The 25,000-nt window shown below is 43.6% G+C and overlaps 1 pseudogene; it reads right to left on the reverse strand.

Moving 5' to 3' along the window:
* LOC112242167 overlaps positions 1 to 25,000 on the reverse strand; it is a 169,034-nt pseudogene that overhangs the window by 33,317 nt on the left and 110,717 nt on the right.

Consider the following 25,000-nt stretch of genomic DNA (forward strand, 5'->3'; position numbering starts at 1 on the left):
CTTTCTTGAGAAGGATTACCTGAAGGTGCTTTCCTCACCAGTATTACATACTGACCTTTCTTGTGAAGGATTACCTGAAGGTGCTTTCCTCACCAGTATTACATACTGACCTTTCTTGTGAAGGATTACCTGAAGGTGCTTTCCTCACCACTATTACATACTGACCTTTCTTGAGAAGGATTACCTGAAGGTGCTTTCCTCACCACTATTACATACTGACCTTTCTTGTGAAGGATTACCTGAAGGTGCTTTCCTCACCAGTATTACATACTGACCTTTCTTGTGAAGGATTACCTGAAGGTGCTTTCCTCACCACTATTACATACTGACCTTTCTTGAGAAGGATTACCTGAAGGTGCTTTCCTCACCACTATTACATACTGACCTTTCTTGAGAAGGATTACCTGAAGGTGCTTTCCTCACCACTATTACATACTGACCTTTCTGCAACTGCTACATTCATGTTTGGACATTTAAATAAATGGTATATCCCCATTGATTGTTGAAGAATATAACTTCTGAACACGTCAAGAGCTTTAGTTCACCCATCAATACCTAACATATAAGCTTGTTTCACTTCATTGTATTTAAACAATGTAATTGTTAACACTGTATAGATTCAAAAACATGGTTCAAACTGATATCATGGATGGTCAGTCCTTGTATCCATAGCTCTGTCTATGAATGTGAGTGAGATTACAATTCTCTAGCCTCGTTCCTCAGCTGTTTACCAAAACAGTGGCCGGTGGCCATTTGTAATTGTCCCTTTCACTACGTCCTTAATAAACCTGGGTCAGACACATATCAAACACTTGAGCTCCACTCAATATAGTTTGCCCCATAAACTGAAACCAATTGAATAGTCCCCAAAACTCCAAGCCCTGGTACTGTCCCTCTCAGTTACCATACCAACAATGAGGTCATCCCAGACAGGAAGTGGGACAGACGGGCACGGTCTGACAAGTCAGAGCTACTGAGAGGGTCATCACTGGTCACCACAGCCACAAAGCCATTAACCCCACCTATTTCAACAATTTCTCTTCTTAAAATGTGATTTGATTTTAAACCTTAACCCTAACCTTACCACACAACCTGATGCCTAACCCTAACCGTAAATTAAGATCAAAAAGCACTTTTTTTTCATGAATTTTATAGCCAATTTTGACTTTGTTGCTGTGCTATCTAGTGGAAACCAACTGAGATGGATTTCCCTATGTCTCATGCCAGCCAGAGGTGTGACTGATCTCAACTGAATAACAGCACCCAAAACACCATGAAGATAAGTGTCAGCCAGAGGTGTGACTGATCTCAAATGAATCACAGAACCCAAAACACCATGAAGCCCAGTGTCAGCCAGAGGTGTGACTGATCTCAAATGAATCACAGCACCCAAAACACCATGAAGCCAAGTGTCAGCCAGAGGTGTGACTGATCTCAACTGAATCACAGCACCCAAAACACCATGAAGCCAAGTGTCAGCCAGAGGTGTGACTGATCTCAACTGAATCACAGCACCCAAAACACCATGAAGCCAAGTGTCAGCCAGAGGTGTGACTGATCTCAAATGAATCACAGGACCCAAAACACCATGAAGCCAAGTGTCAGCCAGAGGTGTGACTGACCTCAACTGAATCACAGCACCCAAAACACCATGAAGCCAAGTGTCAGCCAGAGGTGTGACTGACCTCAACTGAATCACAGCACCCAAAACCCAGCACCCGAAGCCAAGTGTCAGCCAGAGAACTGGGCATGTAATACAGTATATCTACTTCAAACAGGCCAGTCAATTCCACCTTCAACGATTGAAATGTGTGGATGCTTTGGTGCCATCTAGTGACCAAGAATGAAAATCTATCTAGATGGGGTCGGCAACAGGTGGCCTGTTTAAAAATATATATTTTTTCGTTATCTATTTAATTCAGGAAATCTGTTTCCAAGTAGTCTCACAAATAAAAAAAGAGACGTGATCGTGTTTCAACATAACCAAGGTATGAAATTATTGTTATTTTTTAAATACAACCTCTTTTTGGGCTTAGTTGTGGTCAATTTGCAGTGTACAAATTATTAGAATTATTAGACAAACCCCCCCCCACACTCTCTATGAGAAACTTTTGGAATTGGAATTTCAGTTCACTTCCTGAACTGACTCAATTAATACAATGGAATGAACTCCAACCCTGATAGATATGCATTATTGTTCCTCCATAGTCAATGTACCTCAGTTCAGATCTTATGACATTGTAGTTGTAGGAGATAGTCTTCAAGGTATGATAACGCACCATGCACTACAGCAATGTACATGCAGATAGACCGACTGACGGCCATACCTGAGCTGGGCTTTGAGCTCTGTGAAGCAGGGTCTCTTGCTAGGGTCGTAGGCCCAGCACTTGGTCATCAGGCTGTACAGGGTAGGGGGGCAGTTGTGGGGCATGGCCAGACGCTCTCCGTTCTCTATCCGCCCGATGACATCGTTGTTCTTCACCCCCTGGAAGGGTTTTACTCCGTAGATGAGGATCTCCCACATACACACACCTGGAGTACAGAGGAACATATATATATTTAAACCCTAATTTATCAGCTAATAACATACAGCCTTGAACTTAAAAGTTTTAGAGCACTGTTTGAGAAGTACTGTATCAAATTCCCATACTCACCAAACATCCACACGTCACTGGCTGAGGTAAAGCGTCTGAAGTTAATAGACTCTGGTGCCATCCATTTGATAGGCAGTTTCCCTTTGGAGGCTGGGAGGAGAGGTGAAAGCAGGACTTAGATTTTTTGTGATCAAATGTTTTTATTGTGATTGATTAGACAGGTACACATGAACAATGCAACAAGTAACAAGACAAACACTTCCCCTCCCACAGGACTTCCCTAAGCCATAGTTAGATGAGTGGTTCACAATAGCAGTCTCACAGAGTCATACGCTGATGAAAAGAGCTGTTGAGTTTCTTTCACTCGCCCCATGCATACGTGCAACAGATATTTCCATGTTTATAATGTCCATGAATGACAGCAGCCACAGCTGTCTGCTTTAAGAGTGAGGAGCCTAATGAATGACTTACTGATAACATAAACAGCAGAAAGTGATCTCCTCTGGTATGCTGACTGTGGACAGTTAGTCTCCAGAACAGGTGAAACTCCTACCTTTGTAATAGGAGCTGTCCTCCATGTATCGAGACAAGCCAAAGTCTCCCAGTTTAACACAGTCCACTGAGGATACCAGCACGTTCCTGGCAGCTATATCCCTTCAAGACGCAGACATGGTTACAATGGAGAAGAGAAGAGTAGTGTGTTTACAGGAAACGCACCAAAGCCATATTAATAAGGCTAGGTTGGGGTGAGGGCTTACCTATGTACAAACCGCTTGCTCTCCAGGTAGGAAAGTGCTGTGCTTAGCTGGAAAGCATAGAGAATCAGTGATGCCAAGTCCAGGTTGTATTTTCTCACTTGCAGGAAGGAGCGTAGCTGTAAAGATGGAAGAGAAAACAAAAGATAATACTCACTTTAGCCTGTACATTACATACAGGGATGGTTTAATGCAGGAGCTTCCTGGGGCTGAAGCCCCTGGGCTGAGGCCTGTTGGGGGCCCAAGAAGCCCCTGGGCACAGGCCTGTTGGGGGCCCAAGAAGCCCCTGGGCACAGGCCTGTTGGGGGCCCAAGAAGCCCTTGGGCACAGGCTCGTTGGGGGCCCAAGAAGCCCTTGGGCACAGGCCCGTTGGGGCCCAAGAAGCCCCTGGGCACAGGCCCATTGGGGGCCCAAGAAGCCCTTGGGCACAGGCCCGTTGGGGGCCCAAGAAGCCCCTGGGCACAGGCCCATTGGGGGCCCAAGAAGCCCCTGGGCACAGGCCCGTTGGGGGCCCAAGAAGCCCTTGGGCACAGGCCCGTTGGGGGCCCAAGAAGCCCTTGGGTACAGGCCCGTTGGGGGCCCAAGAAGCCCCTGGGCACAGGCCCGTTGGGGGCCCAAGAAGCCCCTGGGCACAGGCCTGTTGGGGGCCCAAGAGAGGAAAAGAAACATTCAAAAAATGTATAATAATAATAAAGGAGATATATACAGTATTTATAAATATGTAGTATATATTTTGAGTGTAGACAGCCTGATGCCGTTCTGCTAATCATCAGATGGGGGGAGGAGAGGAGGTAGGGGGTACCATGTGGGTAACTGGGGGCCCTGCCTTGATTGGGTAACTGATGAATTTAAAAATAATAATAATAATAAACTGCATAATAAATAAATGTGACTGGTCAATTGTGTAAGTCAGGGGCTGGGACAAAACATTTTTTTGTATTATTATAATAATTGTTTATCCAACCACAGGAGCCCGCTCTCAATGTTCAAAATACACCAGAGAGCACAATTTCAGGAAACTAGGCGTATGTCGCGCATCGCTACTACACAGGAGAGTAAACTTTTTTTAAATGATAAAAATGTGTTTTTTGGCAGAAATGCCTTCTGGAACATGTGAACTTTCATGTGCCTTAATAACAAACTTGTATTCCATCTGTAAATACAAAAAAAATGGTTAAATTACAAGCCTAGTTAGTTTAGCCACAGAAAAAGGCAGCAACCTTCTTGCTAGCCATGATAGGCTGAGATAATAAGTGGGCTGGACATGCCGAGAGATGAGTTCAGACTGGTCTGCCATGTCTATAACATGAAGCGGTCAGTATGTGTAGGTAATCCATTCTAACAGGGCTTTTTTGAAAGACATTGAATAGTAGAACTGCATAAGTGTTGTCCTCCAGTTTTGAAATCAGTGGAATTAGAGTATGATAGTTAAGGAGACGGAAAAGATTCTGCCGTTTGATTGCAAATATGCAGATTGAGTTGAAAAGAGAACACACAGAAGGCTGCTGTATAAAACACCTGTCTCTGGAGTACATCTTCAAACTAAGGGCAACCATGGCATCTGTGACAGAGAGGGAGAAGCGTCTATCCATGCATACGGGTAAGATAGTCTAGCTGGCTACATTTTCAGATATTGCACATTTCTAATTTAGTCAGAAAGTTGTTTTAATTTCAAGTTAAAGTGTACTGTTAGCTAACTAGCTAACGTTAGCTGGCTGGCTAGCTAACGTTACGTGTATGATCTGTGTAGTTATATTATTCGTATCACAGAGCCATTTGCATTGCTAGTTATAGCCTAATGTTAGCTAGATAACATTGAACCTGGTTGGTTAGCTGCCTGCAGATTCATGCAGGGTATTAACGTTATGAGTTGGGATTATGGTTCATTGTTTAGCTAGCTAACTACATGTCTAAACAAAAGACTGCACTATGCAAGTAACGATTTCAAAGTTCATGGTGTCAATGCGACAACCGTTGATAGACTTAGCTGATAAATTCGCTCTGGCTATCTACTCCGATTTCAGATCACTCTTGTCTCAGTGTGCCAGAGCGCAGAATAACTGACGAATTTACGAACGCTCAACACCAATTGTATATAGCCCGTGTCAGTAAACGTTGGCAAAAAAGCGTGATTAAATTATTGCCAGCAGCACAGTTGCAGTCACCAATGCTCTGGATAACATAAAAACTGCCTAACCAGCTCTGCTAGTGCCAGTAAAATGGTCAGAGTGAACTGTTCTCTCATTTGTGTCTGGAAGTAGCTAGCCAACATTAGCCAGTTAGCTTGGGTGCTTGACTGCTGATGTTAGGTCAGAACGCTTGGATCAACCCTACTCCTCGGCTAGACCATCCAGTGTGAGCTCTGAACGTTCCGAGAGCGAAACGCTCTGAATTTGCGAATGTACAATCTGACAACGCTGAGTTTACGAATGCCCAGAGTGCACTCTGAGCACTCTCTGGCCGTCCAGATTACATTTATGAACACGTAGTACAAACCAGCCTTTAGTCTTGAAATCTTTGGATGTTTAGTACATGGCCTCACGTGAATCCTTAAAGAGATGGGACGGGCAAAGGCTTAAAGAGGGTGTGAACAATGCTGAATGGGTGTAGACAAAGAAAAGCTCCCCAGTAGGTACCAAAACATTAAGGGCCATTTTCTCAAAAGTGAGGTTACAAGTTTATCAACTTTCAAAACAGAATTACTTTCCCTTTGTTTTTCAACTGTAGTGTATGATATATGATTTTCTAGCTCTGAGTCTCTACTTTTATCCAAAGTAAAAAACACAATTTCAAATTTTGCTACATAAAACCTGTCGATTAAGTTTTATCACAAGCACATACAGGTAGCTTATCTGCCAAAATAAAGGAAACACCAACATAAAGTGGGACACCACGAGCTGCCAGAACAGCTTCAATGCGCCTTGGCATAGATTCTACAAGTGGACCTAAACCATGCCAGGAAATTGCACCCCGCACCATAAAATACACCTAATTTAAGTGTTTCCTTTATTTTGTCAGTTACAGGTATGGTTATGCATACAGTCGGGTTGGCTGCAGTTAAAGCGACACATATAGGTTACAGCTTGTTGTGGCCATAGACATATAATCCATAGAAGGGGTTTTGGAACCTCTTACACTGGCAATTTGACTGTTAAACTCATTTAACATCTTTTATTTACTTAACCTTTATTTAACTAGGCAAGTCAGTTAAGAACAAATTTTTATTTCCAATGACGGCCTACACCGGCCAAATCCAGGCGATGCTGGGCCAATTGTCCTCTGCGACACCCAATCACAGGCTGTGATACAGCCAGGAATCGAATCAGGGTGTCTGTAGTGACACCTCAAGCACTGAGATGCAGGGCCTTATACCGCTGCGCCACTCGGGAGCCCTAATGGGTACACTAGCAATGGGTGCCAGGGAACTGACATCTATGGATTATATTTAAAAAAATAATAATGTTTATTTGTCACATACACATGGTTAGCAGATGTTAATGCGAGTGTAGCGAAATGCTTGTGCTTCTAGTTCCGACAATGCAGTAATAACCAACAAGTAATCTAACTAACAATTCCAAAACTACTGTCTTATACACAGTGTAAGGGGATAAAGAATATGTACATAAGGATATATGAATGAGTGATGGTACAGAGCAGCATAGGCAAGATACAGTAGATGGTATCGAGTACAGTATATACATATGAGATGAGTATGTAAACCAAGTGGCATAGTTAAAGTGGCTAGTGATACATGTATTACATAAAGATGCAGTCGATGATATAGAGTACAGTATATACGTATGCATATGAGATGAATAATGAAGGGTAAGTAACATTATATAAGGTAGCATTGTTTAAAGTGGCTAGTGATATATTTACATCATTTCCCATCAATTCCCATTATTAAAGTGGCTGGAGTTGAGTCAGTGTCAGTGTGTTGGCAGCAGCCACTCAATGTTAGTGGTGGCTGTTTAACAGTCTGATGGCCTTGAGATAGAAGCTGTTTTTCAGTCTCTCGGTCCCAGCTTTGATGCACCTGTACTGACCTCGCCTTCTGGATGATAGCGGGGTGAACAGGCAGTGGCTCGGGTGGTTGATGTCCTTGATGATCTTTATGGCCTTCCTGTAACATCGGGTGGTGTAGGTGTCCTGGAGGGCAGGTAGTTTGCCCCCGGTGATGCGTTGTGCAGACCTCACTACCCTCTGGAGAGCCTTACGGTTGAGGGCGGAGCAGTTGCCGTACCAGGCGGTGATACAGCCCGCCAGGATGCTCTCGATTGTGCATCTGTAGAAGTTTGTGAGTGCTTTTGGTGACAAGCCGAATTTCTTCAGCCTCCTGAGGTTGAAGAGGCGCTGCTGCGCCTTCACGATGCTGTCTGTGTGAGTGGACCAATTCAGTTTGTCTGTGATGTGTATGCCGAGGAACTTAAAACTTGCTACCCTCTCCACTACTGTTCCATCGATGTGGATAGGGGGGTGTTCCCTCTGCTGTTTCCTGAAGTCCACAATCATCTCCTTAGTTTTGTTGACGTTGAGTGTGAGGTTATTTTCCTGACACCACACTCCGAGGGCCCTCACCTCCTCCCTGTAGGCCGTCTCGACGTTATTGGTAATCAAGCCTACCACTGTTGTGTCGTCCGCAAACTTGATGATTGAGTTGGAGGCGTGCGTGGCCACGCAGTCGTGGGTAAACAGGGAGTACAGGAGAGGGCTCAGAACGCACCCTTGTGGGGCCCCAGTGTTGAGGATCAGCGGGGAGGAGATGTTGTTGCCTACCCTCACCACCTGGGGGCGGCCCGTCAGGAAGTCCAGTACCCAGTTGCACAGGGCGGGGTCGAGACCCAGGGTCTCGAGCTTGATGACGAGCTTGGAGGGTACTATGGTGTTGAATGCCGAGCTGTAGTCGATGAACAGCATTCTCACATAGGTATTCCTCTTGTCCAGATGGGTTAGGGCAGTGTGCAGTGTGGTTGAGATTGCATCGTCTGTGGACCTATTTGGGCGGTAAGCAAATTGGAATGGGTCTAGGGTGTCAGGTAGGGTGGAGGTGATATGGTCCTTGACTAGTCTCTCAAAGCACTTCATGATGACGGAAGTGAGTGCTACGGGGCGGTAGTCGTTTAGCTCAGTTACCTTAGCTTTCTTGGGAACAGGAACAATGGTGGCCCTCTTGAAGCATGTGGGAACAGCAGACTGGTATACGGATTGATTGAATATGTCCGTAAACACACCGGCCAGCTGGTCTGCGCATGCTCTGAGGGCGCGGCTGGGGATGCCGTCTGGGCCTGGTTGGCTGCGGATGTCAGTTTGCCTTTTACAGATTTCAAAATTTACAGATTTACAGATTTCAAAATACAATCACTGGAAAAACGTACATTTTGGAAAGCAAATGCCTACTGCTGAAAAAATAAGACTAATTTGTCTATAGAATCAATGGAAACACATTTCTCAACAAATGACAGCAGCACTGTTTTTCAAAGTAGCTCCTCTTGAGACAGGCTATTGCCACGACGAGTGGGTACAGCAACCCCCATCCCCCTCTCCCTGCCTCCTACAACTAGGCTGCTGTGGTCAGAGAGGTCATAAATCCCAGGAAGATCCTGCCTCAGTGCCACACAGTATAGAGAACAAAGGAATTTCTTCGACCTCACAGAACTTGAGGTTCGAACAACATTTATGTTCCGGAGAAAGTATAAAAGATTGGTGAAGAATCGAGCTACGAACTGGTCCGTTTGGTACAAGTTTGTAAAACTCATGAGAGACGGTGCGGCCACATTACCATAACACTGTTAATATAATAGCCTCAGATATGAGGTTTACATCTAATTGTTGTATAAGATGAACGAGTGAGTATGATACTGTTTGTAAAATTGTGTAATGTGATTTTGGACTGTTTAATGAAGGAAACTCCAATTCCCTTTTGAGTTTAACTAAATCAGAGGACTGCCCATGAGCCCAGTTAGGGTCGGGCATCCTGGGACAGGCCCTTTTCTGCAATTCCGAATAAACCCCAACCTTGAGAATTCCTCAACAGACCATGTTTCTCCATTACGAAAGGACAAAGGTTACAGACTATGTTTTCTCTCAATCACGAGAGGACAAAGGTTGAGACCATTGCTGAATCTTTTAACCATACCACATGGTTAAACTCTTAGAATGTCGATACCGACAGAATAAGAACAAGTCTTTGATATTAATTACTAGTCTGCAGCTAGGAATTCGGTATCATTGAACGTGAAGAACGACACCCGCCGAAACATCCATTCTATAACGAAATGAATGAATGTCACTCTGAACTACCCACGACAGAGAGGGAAAGAGAGGATGGAAACTCTCCAACAGAAACTAACTTTTCAGGGAGAGATCCCGACGACACACCTAGTGTAAATATATGTATTGATTGCAGTTGTTCCCGAATGAGTGAGCGTTCATGTGCAAAGGATTAGCATTTCAATTGTTAGAATTATCAACTGTACGTTGTCTTCTCAGTCGAACTCCACTTCCCTTTTGTACAATAAGCCCCCATGCCGGTTTAGCCCACTAGGGCACATTCCCCTATCATTTCTTGTTTGTTTGTTTATTCATTTGTGTGAATAACTTAGTTAGTAAATAAATTATTTAAGACAATTGATGTATGGATGACTCATAGTGAAGACTGGGTTCGTGCAGATAACCAACAATTTACGACGTTTGGAATGAGACGAACGTGAGGTAAAGTAAATAATTAATTAATTAGAAGACTAATTGATCAGATATAAAATATCTCAGGAAATTATAACTTTGTAATCTGAATAATTTCCTTGGTGCCCCGACTTCCTAGTTAATTACAGTTACATGATTAATCAGTTTAATCGTGTAATACTAATTACAGAGAATCTTTGATAAAACTAAGTCTTCAATTTAATGATAGTAAAGACACGACAGTGGCCTATGGCTTCATCTTCATCATTAGGGGAGTCAGTGTGCCACTGGACATTACATTTAGTAGCCTACTGTGATATATATACTGTATATATATTACCTCCTGATAATGTACAATCTGTGTGTCGCTTCATTGGCCTGGGCTATTGTTTGTTGTGAATTCCAGACCAGATTGATCTCAGTTTGTCAGTCAGAGTAGACACTGATTTCAGTCATCTGTGTGGTATTAAAAAATATTGTGCTAATGTCTTCTGTCATGCAAATGACAGAAATGCATGAAATGTGTTTTTTAAAATCCTCATGTGCGGAAATTCCAAAAAACATCTCTGCTCAACTGTAGCCTATGCCACATGCCAAATGTTATTCTGGCTTTAGGGCCTCTTTCCTCAACAGTAAATGTAACACGCTTCCAATTGCATCTTGGTTCATGGATTTGTTTACAGAAAATGATGGTGTACCGGGAAGGAAGGGCTATAGAAAAAACAAAGCCTGGGGCCTATGATTTCTTAATCTGACCCTGATCACATATAGACTGCCTTCTACAGTGTACTGTTTAAACCTCGAAATTGAACCTTGAATGTGATGCCTCTATCCACCACTAGATGGCCATCCCTAACAGCTGAAACCATGTGAAAGGTAGAAGTACCATCCAAGACTAAATGGGTGAAAACAATCTAAAAACTCAAATTACAGTACTCTTCAGCATGATCCATAGGTTACTATTACAGAGCCTGAGGTCATCACTGTTAAACTGCTTCCTGTTTTAAAGCACTGTATTGTGTGTGTGTTCTGTACCTCTCCCAGTGTACACAGCTCCATGATGATCCATAGGTTACTATTACAGAGCCTGAGGTCATCACTGTTAAACTGCTTCCTGTTTTAAAGCACTGTATTGTGTGTGTGTTCTGTACCTCTCCCAGTGTACACAGCTCCATGATGATCCATAGGTTACTATTACAGAGCCTGAGGTCATCACTGTTAAACTGATTCCTGTTTTAAAGCACTGTATTGTGTGTGTGTTCTGTACCTCTCCCAGTGTACACAGCTCCATGATGATCCATAGGTTACTATTACAGAGCCTGAGGTCATCACTGTTAAACTGATTCCTGTTTTAAAGCACTGTATTGTGTGTGTGTTCTGTACCTCTCCCAGTGTACACAGCTCCATGATGATCCATAGGTTACTATTACAGAGCCTGAGGTCATCACTGTTAAACTGATTCCTGTTTTAAAGCACTGTATTGTGTGTGTGTTCTGTACCTCTCCCAGTGTACACAGCTCCATGATGATCCACACGGGGTTTTCTGTGATCACTCCAATCAGCTTCACTATGTGGGGGTGGTCAAACTGACGCATGGTCACTGCATGGGGACAACATGCACACACACACACACACACAGTCTATTCACTGTAATTGAATAGACCAGGGATTAGCTAGGCTACGGTTTATAGAATCAGGTTACTGTATGTAGGGCGAAAAGGTAGAGTGGAAAATGAAGACTGATTATATAGTGGATTATTATTCATGTTGATAATAAATATCAAGGCTGTTATGAAGGAAGCAGGCCCATGTTTACAGTGGGCTATTTTAGGATGACTTAGACTCAAACCGCCATCTTTGTTTTTTTCTCAGATAACATGTCATCAACTCTGCTCCTGCTGAGCACCCTGTGTGGAGATGAGGGGAGGGGAGGAGAGGAGGGGACAGGAGAAGGGAGGAGGGGAGAGAGGAAGGGAGAGAGGAGGGGAGGAGAGGCTGGGGTTAGAGGAGAGGAGGGGCAGCAGGGGAGGGGAGGAGAGGCTGGGCTTAGAGGAGAGGAGGGGACAGCAGGGGGAGAGGAGGAGAGGAGGGGAGGGGAGGGGAGGGGAGGGGAGGGGAGGGGAGGGGAGGGGAGGGGAGGGGAGGGGAGGGAGGAGAGGACAGGAGAGGAGAGGAGGAGAGGACAGGAGAGGAGGGGAGGAGAGGACAGGAGAGGAGGGGAGGAGAGGACAGGAGGGGAGGAGAGGACAGGAGAGGAGAGGAGGGGAGGAGGGGAGGAGAGGACAGGAGAGGAGAGGAGGGGAGGAGAGGACAGGAGAGGAGGGGAGGAGAGGACAGGAGAGGAGGGGAGGAGAGGACAGGAGAGGAGGAGAGGACAGGACAGGAGAGGAGGAGAGGACAGGAGAGGAGAGGAGGGGAGGAGAGGACAGGAGAGGAGGGGAGGAGAGGACAGGAGAGGAGGGGAGGGGAGGGGAGGAGAGGACAGGAGAGGAGGGGGGGGAGGAGAGGACAGGAGAGGAGGGGAGGGGAGGAGAGGACAGGAGAGGAGGAGAGGACAGGACAGGAGAGGAGAGGAGGGGAGGAGAGGACAGGAGAGGAGGAGAGGACAGGACAGGAGAGGAGAGGAGGGGGGAGGAGAGGAGAGGACAGGAGAGGAGGAGAGGACAGGACAGGAGAGGAGAGGGAGGAGGAGGGGAGGAGAGGACAGGAGAGGAGGGGAGGACAGGACAGGAGAGGAGGAGAGGACAGGAGAGGAGAGGAGGGGAGGAGAGGACAGGAGAGGAGGGGAGGAGAGGACAGGAGAGGAGGGGAGGGGAGGAGAGGAGAGGACAGGAGAGGAGGGGAGGAGAGGACAGGAGAGGAGGGGAGGGGAGGAGAGGACAGGAGAGGAGGAGAGGACAGGACAGGAGAGGAGAGGAGGGGAGGAGAGGACAGGAGAGGAGGAGAGGACAGGACAGGAGAGGAGAGGAGGGGAGGAGAGGACAGGAGAGGAGGAGAGGACAGGACAGGAGAGGAGAGGAGGGGAGGAGAGGACAGGAGAGGAGGGGGAGGAGAGGACAGGAGAGGAGAGGAGGGGAGGAGAGGACAGGAGGGGAGGGGAGGAGAGGACAGGAGAGGAGAGGAGGGGAGGAGAGGACAGGAGGGGAGGGGAGGAGAGGACAGGAGAGGAGAGGAGGGGGGAGGAGAGGAGGGGAGGAGAGGAGAGGAGAGGAGAGGAGGAGAGGACAGGAGAGGAGAGGACAGGAGAGGGAGGAGGGGGGGAGGAGAGGAGGGGAGGAGAGGACAGGACAGGAGAGGAGAGGAGGGGAGGAGAGGACAGGAGAGGAGGGGAGGAGAGGACAGGAGAGGAGAGGGGGGAGGAGAGGACAGGAGAGGAGGGGAGGGGAGGAGAGGACAGGAGAGGAGAGGAGGGGAGGAGAGGACAGGAGAGGAGGGGAGGGGAGGAGAGGACAGGAGAGGAGGAGAGGACAGGACAGGAGAGGAGAGGAGGGGAGGAGAGGACAGGAGAGGAGGGGAGGAGAGGACAGGAGAGGAGAGGAGGGGAGGAGAGGACAGGAGAGGAGGAGAAGAGGGGAGATAGTTTACAGTGGTGATGTGCTATTTGATGTGTTTTAGAGCAGTGTGTGCGTGTGTGTGTGTGTGTTTGGATTTTGTCTCTCTGTGTGTGTGCGTCCATGTGTGTAGTGTTAGAGAGAGAGAGTGTGTGTGGGCATGCACGCATGTGTGTGTGTGTGTCAGACTTCAGCAAGGGGAAGGGAAGGGGTGTGTGTCAGACTTCAGCAAGGGGAAGGGAAGGGGTGTGTGTCAGACTTCAGCAAGGGGAAGGGAAGGGGTGTGTGTTGCACGTGGGATATCAGCAGGACTGTACTAGTGTAAACCCACTTTCTCAAAACCCATCCCTCTCTAAAGCAGTGTTCTGTCCTCCCCAGTCCCCCTGCAGCCTCCACACATTCCTGCTGCGTTTTCATACATGGGTTTAGCTCAGTCCCACCTTGTCTGGGCATTTCATCTGGATAAAGGAGCCTCTCTCTCTGTCAGAACCACTGGAGCTGAAGACCAGTCTTCTGCTGTTCAAAAACCCACTGGAGCTGAAGACCAGTCTTCTGCTGTTCAAAAACCCACTGGAGCTGAAGACCAGTCTTCTGCTGTTCAAAAACCCACTGGAGCTGAAGACCAGTCTTCTGCTGTTCAAAAACCCACTGGAGCTGAAGACCAGTCTTCTGCTGTTCAAAAACCCACTGGAGCTGAAGACCAGTCTTCTGCTGTTCAAAAACCCACTGGAGCTGAAGACCAGTCTTCTGCTGTTCAAAAACCCACTACTACACTAAGGTTGCGTCACAAATGGCACCCTAATCCCTATAAAGTGCACTATATAGGAAATAGGGTGCCATTTGGGCTGCATTCTAAAAATCTATATGTGGTAGCCCTAAAAAGGTAGAAATATCTGTCTGAGATTGCTATGCTGAGAATGCGCCCTAGATGCAAACTAAAAGGTCACGTGTTCAACCCTCAGTAGTATACACACAACTGATGTCTGAAGAGCAAGAGGTCGTATGTGCTGTGATCAAGAAGGACGACAGGAGGAGGTGTGTTACTTACGAGCTTCTTGTAAGAACTTCTCCCTGACACTATCAGAGGTGCAGTTCTTACACGTCTTGATGGCCACAGACAGAGCAGGGTTTTCCTACAGAGAGAAATAAAACATCAGCAAATGGTCCTTTAAATAAATCAAGTCTAACAGGATTGTGTCTTGTTTTCCACGAATGTGTAGGCTCCCTATTCCCTATGTAGAGCATTTATTTAGAACAGGGCCCATAGGGATACCCATAGGGCTCTGGTCAAAAGCAGTCGGATAAATAGGGAATAGGGAGCCATTTGGGACACAGCCTAGGCCTACCGGGCTCATGTAGACTCCCTGGTGGACGTCCCCGAACTGTCCCTCTCCGATACAGCGACCCAGCTCAATCCTCTGTCTCTGAATCTCATAGTCCCTGGCTGGATACAACACACAGCATTAGACACACTGACTGTATAATCTCATAGTCCCTGGCTGGGTACAACACACAGCATTAGACACACTGACTGTATAATCTCATAGTCCCTGGCTGGGTACAACACACAGCATTAGACACACTGACTGTATAATCTCATAGTCCCTGGCTGGGTACAACACACAGCATTAGACACACTGACTTTATAATCTCATAGTCCCTGGCTGGGTACAACACACAGCATTAGACACACTGACTGTATAATCTCATAGTCCCTGGCTGGGTACAACACACAGCATTAGACACACTGACTTTATAATCTCATAGTCCCTGGCTGGGTACAACACACAGCATTAGACACACTGACTGTATAATCTCATAGTCCCTGGCTGGGTACAACACACAGCATTAGACACACTGACTGTATAATCTCATAGTCCCTGGCTGGGTACAACACACAGCATTAGACACACTGACTGTATAATCTCATAGTCCCTGGCTGGGTACAACACACAGCATTAGACACACTGACTTTATAATCTCATAGTCCCTGGCTGGGTACAACACACAGCATTAGACACACTGACTTTATAATCTCATAGTCCCTGGCTGGGTACAACACACAGCATTAGACACACTGACTGTATAATCTCATAGTCCCTGGCTGGATACAACACACAGCACTAGACACACTGACTGTATAATCTCATAGTCCCTGGCTGGATACAACACACAGCATTAGACACACTGACTGTATAATCTCATAGTCCCTGGCTGGGTACAACACACAGCATTAGACACACTGACTGTATAATCTCATAGTCCCTGGCTGGGTACAACACAGCATTAGACACACTGACTGTATAATCTCATAGTCCCTGGCTGGGTACAACACACAGCATTAGACACACTGACTGTATAATCTCATAGTCCCTGGCTGGATACAACACACAGCATTAGACACACTGACTGTATAATCCCTCATAGTCCCTGGCTGGGTACAACACACAGCATTAGACACACTGACTGTATAATCTCATAGTCCCTGGCTGGGTACAACACACAGCATTAGACACACTGACTGTATAATCTCATAGTCCCTGGCTGGGTACAACACACAGCATTAGACACACTGACTTTATAATCTCATAGTCCCTGGCTGGGTACAACACACAGCATTAGACACACTGACTGTATAATCTCATAGTCCCTGGCTGGGTACAACACACAGCATTAGACACACTGACTGTATAATCTCATAGTCCCTGGCTGGGTACAACACAGCATTAGACACACTGACTTTATAATCTCATAGTCCCTGGCTGGGTACAACACACAGCATTAGACACACTGACTGTATAATCTCATAGTCCCTGGCTGGGTACAACACACAGCATTAGACACACTGACTTTATAATCTCATAGTCCCTGGCTGGGTACAACACACAGCATTAGACACACTGACTTTATAATCTCATAGTCCCTGGCTGGGTACAACACACAGCATTAGACACACTGACTTTATAATCTCATAGTCCCTGGCTGGGTACAACACACAGCATTAGACACACTGACTTTATAATCTCATAGTCCCTGGCTGGGTACAACACACAGCATTAGACACACTGACTGTATAATCTCATAGTCCCTGGCTGGTACAACACACAGCATTAGACACACTGACTGTATAATCTCATAGTCCCTGGCTGGGTACAACACACAGCATTAGACACACTGACTGTATAATCTCATAGTCCCTGGCTGGGTACAACACACAGCATTAGACACACTGACTTTATAATCTCATAGTCCCTGGCTGGGTACAACACACAGCATTAGACACACTGACTTTATAATCTCATAGTCCCTGGCTGGGTACAACACACAGCATTAGACACACTGACTTTATAATCTCATAGTCCCTGGCTGGGTACAACACACTGCATTAGACACACTGACTTTATAATCTCATAGTCCCTGGCTGGGTACAACACACAGCATTAGACACACTGACTGTATAATCTCATAGTCCCTGGCTGGATACAACACACAGCATTAGACACACTGACTGTATAATCTCATAGTCCCTGGCTGGGTACAACACACAGCATTAGACACACTGACTGTATGATCTCATAGTCCCTGGCTGGGTACAACACAGCATTAGACACACTGACTTTATAATCTCATAGTCCCTGGCTGGGTACAACACACAGCATTAGACACACTGACTTTATAATCTCATAGTCCCTGGCTGGGTACAACACACAGCATTAGACACACTGACTGTATAATCTCATAGTCCCTGGCTGGATACAACACACAGCATTAGACACACTGACTGTATAATCTCATAGTCCCTGGGTACAACACACAGCTAGACACACTGACTGTATAATCTCATAGTCCCTGGCTGGGTACAACACACAGCATTAGACACACTGACTGTATAATCTCATAGTCCCTGGCTGGGTACAACACACAGCATTAGACACACTGACTTTATAATCTCATAGTCCCTGGCTGGGTACAACACACAGCATTAGACACACTGACTTTATAATCTCATAGTCCCTGGCTGGGTACAACACACTGCATTAGACACACTGACTTTATAATCTCATAGTCCCTGGCTGGGTACAACACACAGCATTAGACACACTGACTTTATAATCTCATAGTCCCTGGCTGGGTACAACACACAGCATTAGACACACTGACTGTATAATCTCATAGTCCCTGGCATACAACACACAGATACAACACACAGCATTAGACACACTGACTGTATAATCTCATAGTCCCTGGCTGGGTACAACACACAGCATTAGACACACTGACTGTATAATCTCATAGTCCCTGGCTGGATACAACACACAGCATTAGACACACTGACTGTATAATCTCATAGTCCCTGGCTGGGTACAACACACAGCATTAGACACACTGACTGTATAATCTCATAGTCCCTGGCTGGGTACAACACACAGCATTAGACACACTGACTGTATAATCTCATAGTCCCTGGCTGGATACAACACACAGCATTAGACACACTGACTGTATGATCTCATAGTCCCTGGCTGGGTACAACACACAGCATTAGACACACTGACTGTATAATCTCATAGTCCCTGGCTGGGTACAACACACAGCATTAGACACACTGACTGTATAATCTCATAGTCCCTGGCTGGGTACAACACAGCATTAGACACACTGACTGTATAATCTCATAGTCCCTGGCTGGGTACAACACACAGCATTAGACACACTGACTGTATAATCTCATAGTCCCTGGCTGGGTACAACACACAGCATTAGACACACTGACTTTATAATCTCATAGTCCCTGGCTGGATACAACACACAGCATTAGACACACTGACTTCATATCAACTGGATTAAAGGCAATGGGTGGTATGGACGTCCGATTGATTGTGAAATCAATCTGGTTTTAGCTGATCACTGAAGATCACAGTACAGCATGCAATCATGCAATTCCATTCAAATCAGGACTGCCAAGGCTGTCCATGGATTTGCACGCAATGGCTGATTTGTTGAATAAATACAATCATATCGTCAATATGAAATCACCATGCAAAAAGTTTCACCAGACATGCCAAGCCATAATCATATTTTACCCTTGAAATGTAAAACATTGTTCAACAGTATGATGGTGTCAAATGATCTTTGTGTTCTTCTTAACTTTGCACATATTCTGGAGGGCCAGTGAGTGTCCCTGCTGCAGCAGTACTGTGTCTGACTAGTGGCTGTGGTCCCTTCCATCCATAACGGGTCAATAGGACAGCCTGGCTGCACTATTCATCTTTCTCTGGGCTGGACAGTGTCTATTCACCAACAATCAATACATCAATCAAAACAAAGGACAGAAACACAATCACACAAGTCAAACCAGAGGTAGACCTGGGTCAAATGGTAAATACCTCCAGATACCTGATGTAGCATGGATATTGATTGGCCTTGTGCGACCACTCCATTGGGTCAATTGCACACTAAATCAAGTGTAGCTCAAGTGTTTGAAAGTATTTAACATATATGTTTGACCCTGGTCTGACATCCACAATACAACCAAAAGGCAATCCTCAAGTACAGGGCTGAGACGCACACCATTACCTTCCTCTAGTCCATAGTATTCTGCAGGGCAGTTCATGTGAGGAGAAATCTTTTAGAGGGTACATCAACATTGGAGGAACATAACTTTTAAAATGGTTTAAACTGTACGAAAGGTCCCTCCCTCTTCCCTTGTCCCTGGTTTGGAGAAACACATGACTAAGTAAGAGTGCTTTTCTGGCAAAGGGGAGTGACATTTGTTGCATGTAGAAGACAGTCAGTGCAAACGAACTGCAGGGAGATTAATACCCTTGGACTACACTGCCATTTGTCAGCAGCCTCTGTGGCTGGCTGGCTGGCTGGCTGTGTGTGTGTGTGCGTGTGTGTGTACACATAATATAAACGGCTAGCGTTTTAGGCTATGTTAAATACTTCTCCACTGTTATGATATAAAGTCAACTATGGAGTCGTGTGGAGGACAATCTTAGAAAAAGATTTCCAAAGGGGTTCTTCAGCTGTCCCCATAGGAGAACCCTTTTTGGTTCCAGGCAGAACACTTTTTGGGGTTCCAGGTAGAACCTAGTGTTATTCAAAGGGTTTTCCTATGGTTTTCCGACGGGGAAAGCCGAAGAACCATTTTAGGTTCTACATACAGTCGAAGTCGGAAGTTTACATACACCTTAGCCAAACACATTTAAACTCAGTTTGTAAAAATTCATGACATTTAATCAGAGTTAAAATTCCGTCTTAGGTCAGTTAGGATCATCACATTTAAGAATGTGAAATGTCAGAATAATAGTAGAGAGAATTATTTATTTCAGCTTTTATTTATTTCATCACATTCCCAGTGGGTCAGAAGTTTACATACACTCAATTAGAATTTGGTAGCATTGGCTTTAAATTGTTTAACTTGGGTCAAACGTTTTGGGTAGCCTTCCACAAGCTTCCCACAATAAGTTGGGTGAATGTTGGCCCATTCCTCCTGACAGAGCTGGTGTAACTGAGTCGGGTTTGTAGGCATACTTGCTTGCACACGCTTTTTCAGTTATGCCCACAAATGTTCTATAGGATTGAGGTCAGGGCTTTGTGATGCCCACTCCAATACCTTGACTTTATTGTCCTTAAGCCATTTTGCCACAACTTTGGAAGTATGCTTCGGGTCATTGTCCATTTGGAAGACCCATTTGCGGCCAAGCTTTAACTTCCTGACTGATGTCTTGAGATGTTGCTTCAATATATCCACATTATGTTCCCTCCTCATGATGCCATCTATTTTGTGAAGTGCACCAGTCCCTCCTGCAGCAAAGACATCCCTACAACATGATGCTGCCACCCCTGTGCTTCACGGCTGGGATGGTGTTGTTCAGCTTGCAAGCTTCCCCATTTTTACTCCAAACATAACAATGGTCATTATGGCCAAACAGTTCTATTTTTGTTTCATCAGACCAGAGGACATTTCTCCAAAAACTACGATCTTTGTCCTCATGTGCAGTTGCAAACCGTAGTCTGGCTTTTTTTATGGAGGTTTTGGAGCAGTGGCTTCTTCCTTGCTGAGCGGCCTTTCAGGTTATGTCGATAAAGGACTTGTTTAACTGTGGATATAGATACTTTTGTATCTGTTTCCTCCAGCATCTTCACAAGGTCCTTTACTGTTGTTCTGGGATTGATTAGCACTTTTCGCACCTAAGTACGTTCATCTCTAGGAGACAGAACGCGTCCCCTTCCTGAGCTGTATGTGGTCCAATGGTGTTTATACTTGTGTACTATTGTTTGTACAGATGAACGTGGTACCTTCAGGCATTTGGAAATTACTCCCAAGGATGAATCAGACTTGTGGATGTCTACAATTGTTTTGGCTGATTTCTTGGCTGATTTCTTTTGAAACTCATTCTACTAATAGTGATTTTCCCATGATGTCAAGCAAAGAGGCACTTAGTTTGAAGGTAGACCTTGAAACACATCCACAGGTACACCTCCACTTGACTCAAATTATGTCAATTAGCCTATCAGAAGCTTCAAAAGCCAGAACTTAATTGTCTGGAATTTTTCAAGCTGTTTAAAGGCACAGTCAACTTAGTGTATGTAATCCTCTGACCCACTGGAATTGTGAGACATTGAATTATAAGTGAAATAATCTGTCTGTAAACAATTGTTGGAAAAATGACATGCACAAAGTAGATGTCCTAACCGACTTGACAAAACTATAGTTTGTTAACAAGACATTTGTGGAGTGGTTGAAAAACGAGTTTTAAAGACTCCAACCTAAGTGTATGTAAACTAGTTTGAATGACTCCAACCTAAGTGTATGTAAACTAGTTTTAGACTCCAACCTAAGTGTATGTAAACTAGTTTTAGACTCCAACCTAAGTGTATGTAAACTAGTTTTAATGACTCCAACCTAAGTGTATGTAAACTAGTTTTAGACTCCAACCTAAGTGTATGTAAACTAGTTTTAGACTCCAACCTAAGTGTATGTAAACTAGTTTGAATGACTCCAACCTAAGTGTATGTAAACTAGTTTTAGACTCCAACCTAAGTGTATGTAAACTAGTTTGAATGACTCCAACCTAAGTGTATGTAAACTAGTTTGAATGACTCCAACCTAAGTGTATGTAAACTAGTTTGAATGACTCCAACCTAAGTGTATGTAAACTAGTTTTAGACTCCAACCTAAGTGTATGTAAACTAGTTTGAATGACTCCAACCTAAGTGTATGTAAACTAGTTTGAATGACTCCAACCTAAGTGTATGTAAACTAGTTTTAGACTCCAACCTAAGTGTATGTAAACTAGTTTTAGACTCCAACCTAAGTGTATGTAAACTAGTTTTAATGACTCCAACCTAAGTGTATGTAAACTAGTTTTAGACTCCAACCTAAGTGTATGTAAACTAGTTTTAGACTCCAACCTAAGTGTATGTAAACTAGTTTGAATGACTCCAACCTAAGTGTATGTAAACTAGTTTGAATGACTCCAACCTAAGTGTATGTAAACTAGTTTTAGACTCCAACCTAAGTGTATGTAAACTAGTTTGAATGACTCCAACCTAAGTGTATGTAAACTAGTTTGAATGACTCCAACCTAAGTGTATGTAAACTCGTTTGAATGACTCCAACCTAAGTGTATGTAAACTAGTTTTAGACTCCAACCTAAGTGTATGTAAACTAGTTTTAATGACTCCAACCTAAGTGTATGTAAACTCGTTTGAATGACTCCAACCTAAGTGTATGTAAACTAGTTTTAGACTCCAACCTAAGTGTATGTAAACTAGTTTGAATGACTCCAACCTAAGTGTATGTAAACTAGTTTGAATGACTCCAACCTAAGTGTATGTAAACTAGTTTGAATGACTCCAACCTAAGTGTATGTAAACTAGTTTTAGACTCCAACCTAAGTGTATGTAAACTAGTTTGAATGACTCCAACCTAAGTGTATGTAAACTAGTTTGAATGACTCCAACCTAAGTGTATGTAAACTAGTTTGAATGACTCCAACCTAAGTGTATGTAAACTAGTTTTAATGACTCCAACCTAAGTGTATGTAAACTAGTTTTAATGACTCCAACCTAAGTGTAGGTAAACTAGTTTGAATGACTCCAACCTAAGTGTATGTAAACTAGTTTGAATGACTCCAACCTAAGTGTATGTAAACTAGTTTTAGACTCCAACCTAAGTGTATGTAAACTCGTTTGAATGACTCCAACCTAAGTGTATGTAAACTCGTTTGAATGACTCCAATCTAAGTGTATGTAAACTAGTTTGAATGACTCCAACCTAAGTGTATGTAAACTAGTTTGAATGACTCCAACCTAAGTGTATGTAAACTAGTTTGAATGACTCCAACCTAAGTGTATGTAAACTAGTTTTAATGACTCCAACCTAAGTGTATGTAAACTAGTTTTAATGACTCCAACCTAAGTGTATGTAAACTAGTTAATGACTCCAACCTAAGTGTATGTAAACTAGTTTTAATGACTCCAACCTAAGTGTATGTAAACTAGTTTTAATGACTCCAACCTAAGTGTATGTAAACTAGTTAATGACTCCAACCTAAGTGTATGTAAACTAGTTTTAATGACTCCAACCTAAGTGTATGTAAACTAGTTTTAATGACTCCAACCTAAGTGTATGTAAACTAGTTTTAATGACTCCAACCTAAGTGTATGTAAACTAGTTTTAATGACTCCAACCTAAGTGTATGTAAACTAGTTTGAATGACTCCAACCTAAGTGTATGTAAACTAGTTTTAATGACTCCAACCTAAGTGTATGTAAACTAGTTTGAATGACTCCAACCTAAGTGTATGTAAACTAGTTTGAATGACTCCAACCTAAGTGTATGTAAACTAGTTTGAATGACTCCAACCTAAGTGTATGTAAACTAGTTTGAATGACTCCAACCTAAGTGTATGTAAACTAGTTTGAATGACTCCAACCTAAGTGTATGTAAACTAGTTTTAGACTCCAACCTAAGTGTATGTAAACTAGTTTTAGACTCCAACCTAAGTGTATGTAAACTAGTTTGAATGACTCCAACCTAAGTGTATGTAAACTAGTTTTAATGACTCCAACCTAAGTGTATGTAAACTCGTTTTAATGACTCCAACCTAAGTGTATGTAAACTAGTTTGAATGACTCCAACCTAAGTGTATGTAAACTAGTTTTAATGACTCCAACCTAAGTGTATGTAAACTAGTTTTAGACTCCAACCTAAGTGTATGTAAACTAGTTTTAATGACTCCAACCTAAGTGTATGTAAACTAGTTTTAGACTCCAACCTAAGTGTATGTAAACTAGTTTTAATGACTCCAACCTAAGTGTATGTAAACTAGTTTTAGACTCCAACCTAAGTGTATGTAAACTAGTTTGAATGACTCCAACCTAAGTGTATGTAAACTAGTTTGAATGACTCCAACCTAAGTGTATGTAAACTAGTTTTAGACTCCAACCTAAGTGTATGTAAACTAGTTTGAATGACTCCAACCTAAGTGTATGTAAACTAGTTTGAATGACTCCAACCTAAGTGTATGTAAACTAGTTTGAATGACTCCAACCTAAGTGTATGTAAACTAGTTTGAATGACTCCAACCTAAGTGTATGTAAACTAGTTTGAATGACTCCAACCTAAGTGTATGTAAACTAGTTTTAATGACTCCAACCTAAGTGTATGTAAACTAGTTTGAATGACTCCAACCTAAGTGTATGTAAACTAGTTTGTAATGACTCCAACCTAAGTGTATGTAAACTAGTTTTAATGACTCCAACCTAAGTGTATGTAAACTAGTTAATGACTCCAACCTAAGTGTATGTAAACTAGTTAATGACTCCAACCTAAGTGATGTAAACTAGTTTTAATGACTCCAACCTAAGTGTATGTAAACTAGTTAATGACTCCAACCTAAGTGTATGTAAACTAGTTTTAATGACTCCAACCTAAGTGTATGTAAACTAGTTTTAATGACTCCAACCTAAGTGTATGTAAACTAGTTTTAATGACTCCAACCTAAGTGTATGTAAACTCGTTTGAATGACTCCAACCTAAGTGTATGTAAACTAGTTTTAATGACTCCAACCTAAGTGTATGTAAACTAGTTTTAATGACTCCAACCTAAGTGTATGTAAACTAGTTTGAATGACTCCAACCTAAGTGTATGTAAACTAGTTTGAATGACTCCAACCTAAGTGTATGTAAACTAGTTTTAGACTCCAACCTAAGTGTATGTAAACTAGTTTTAATGACTCCAACCTAAGTGTATGTAAACTAGTTTGAATGACTCCAACCTAAGTGTATGTAAACTAGTTTGAATGACTCCAACCTAAGTGTATGTAAACTAGTTTTAATGACTCCAACCTAAGTGTATGTAAACTAGTTTTAATGACTCCAACCTAAGTGTATGTAAACTAGTTT

The sequence above is a fragment of the Oncorhynchus tshawytscha genome, unplaced genomic scaffold, assembly GCF_018296145.1.
Source record: "Oncorhynchus tshawytscha isolate Ot180627B unplaced genomic scaffold, Otsh_v2.0 Un_scaffold_16570_pilon_pilon, whole genome shotgun sequence".
NCBI classification, from domain to species: Eukaryota; Metazoa; Chordata; class Actinopteri; order Salmoniformes; family Salmonidae; genus Oncorhynchus; species Oncorhynchus tshawytscha.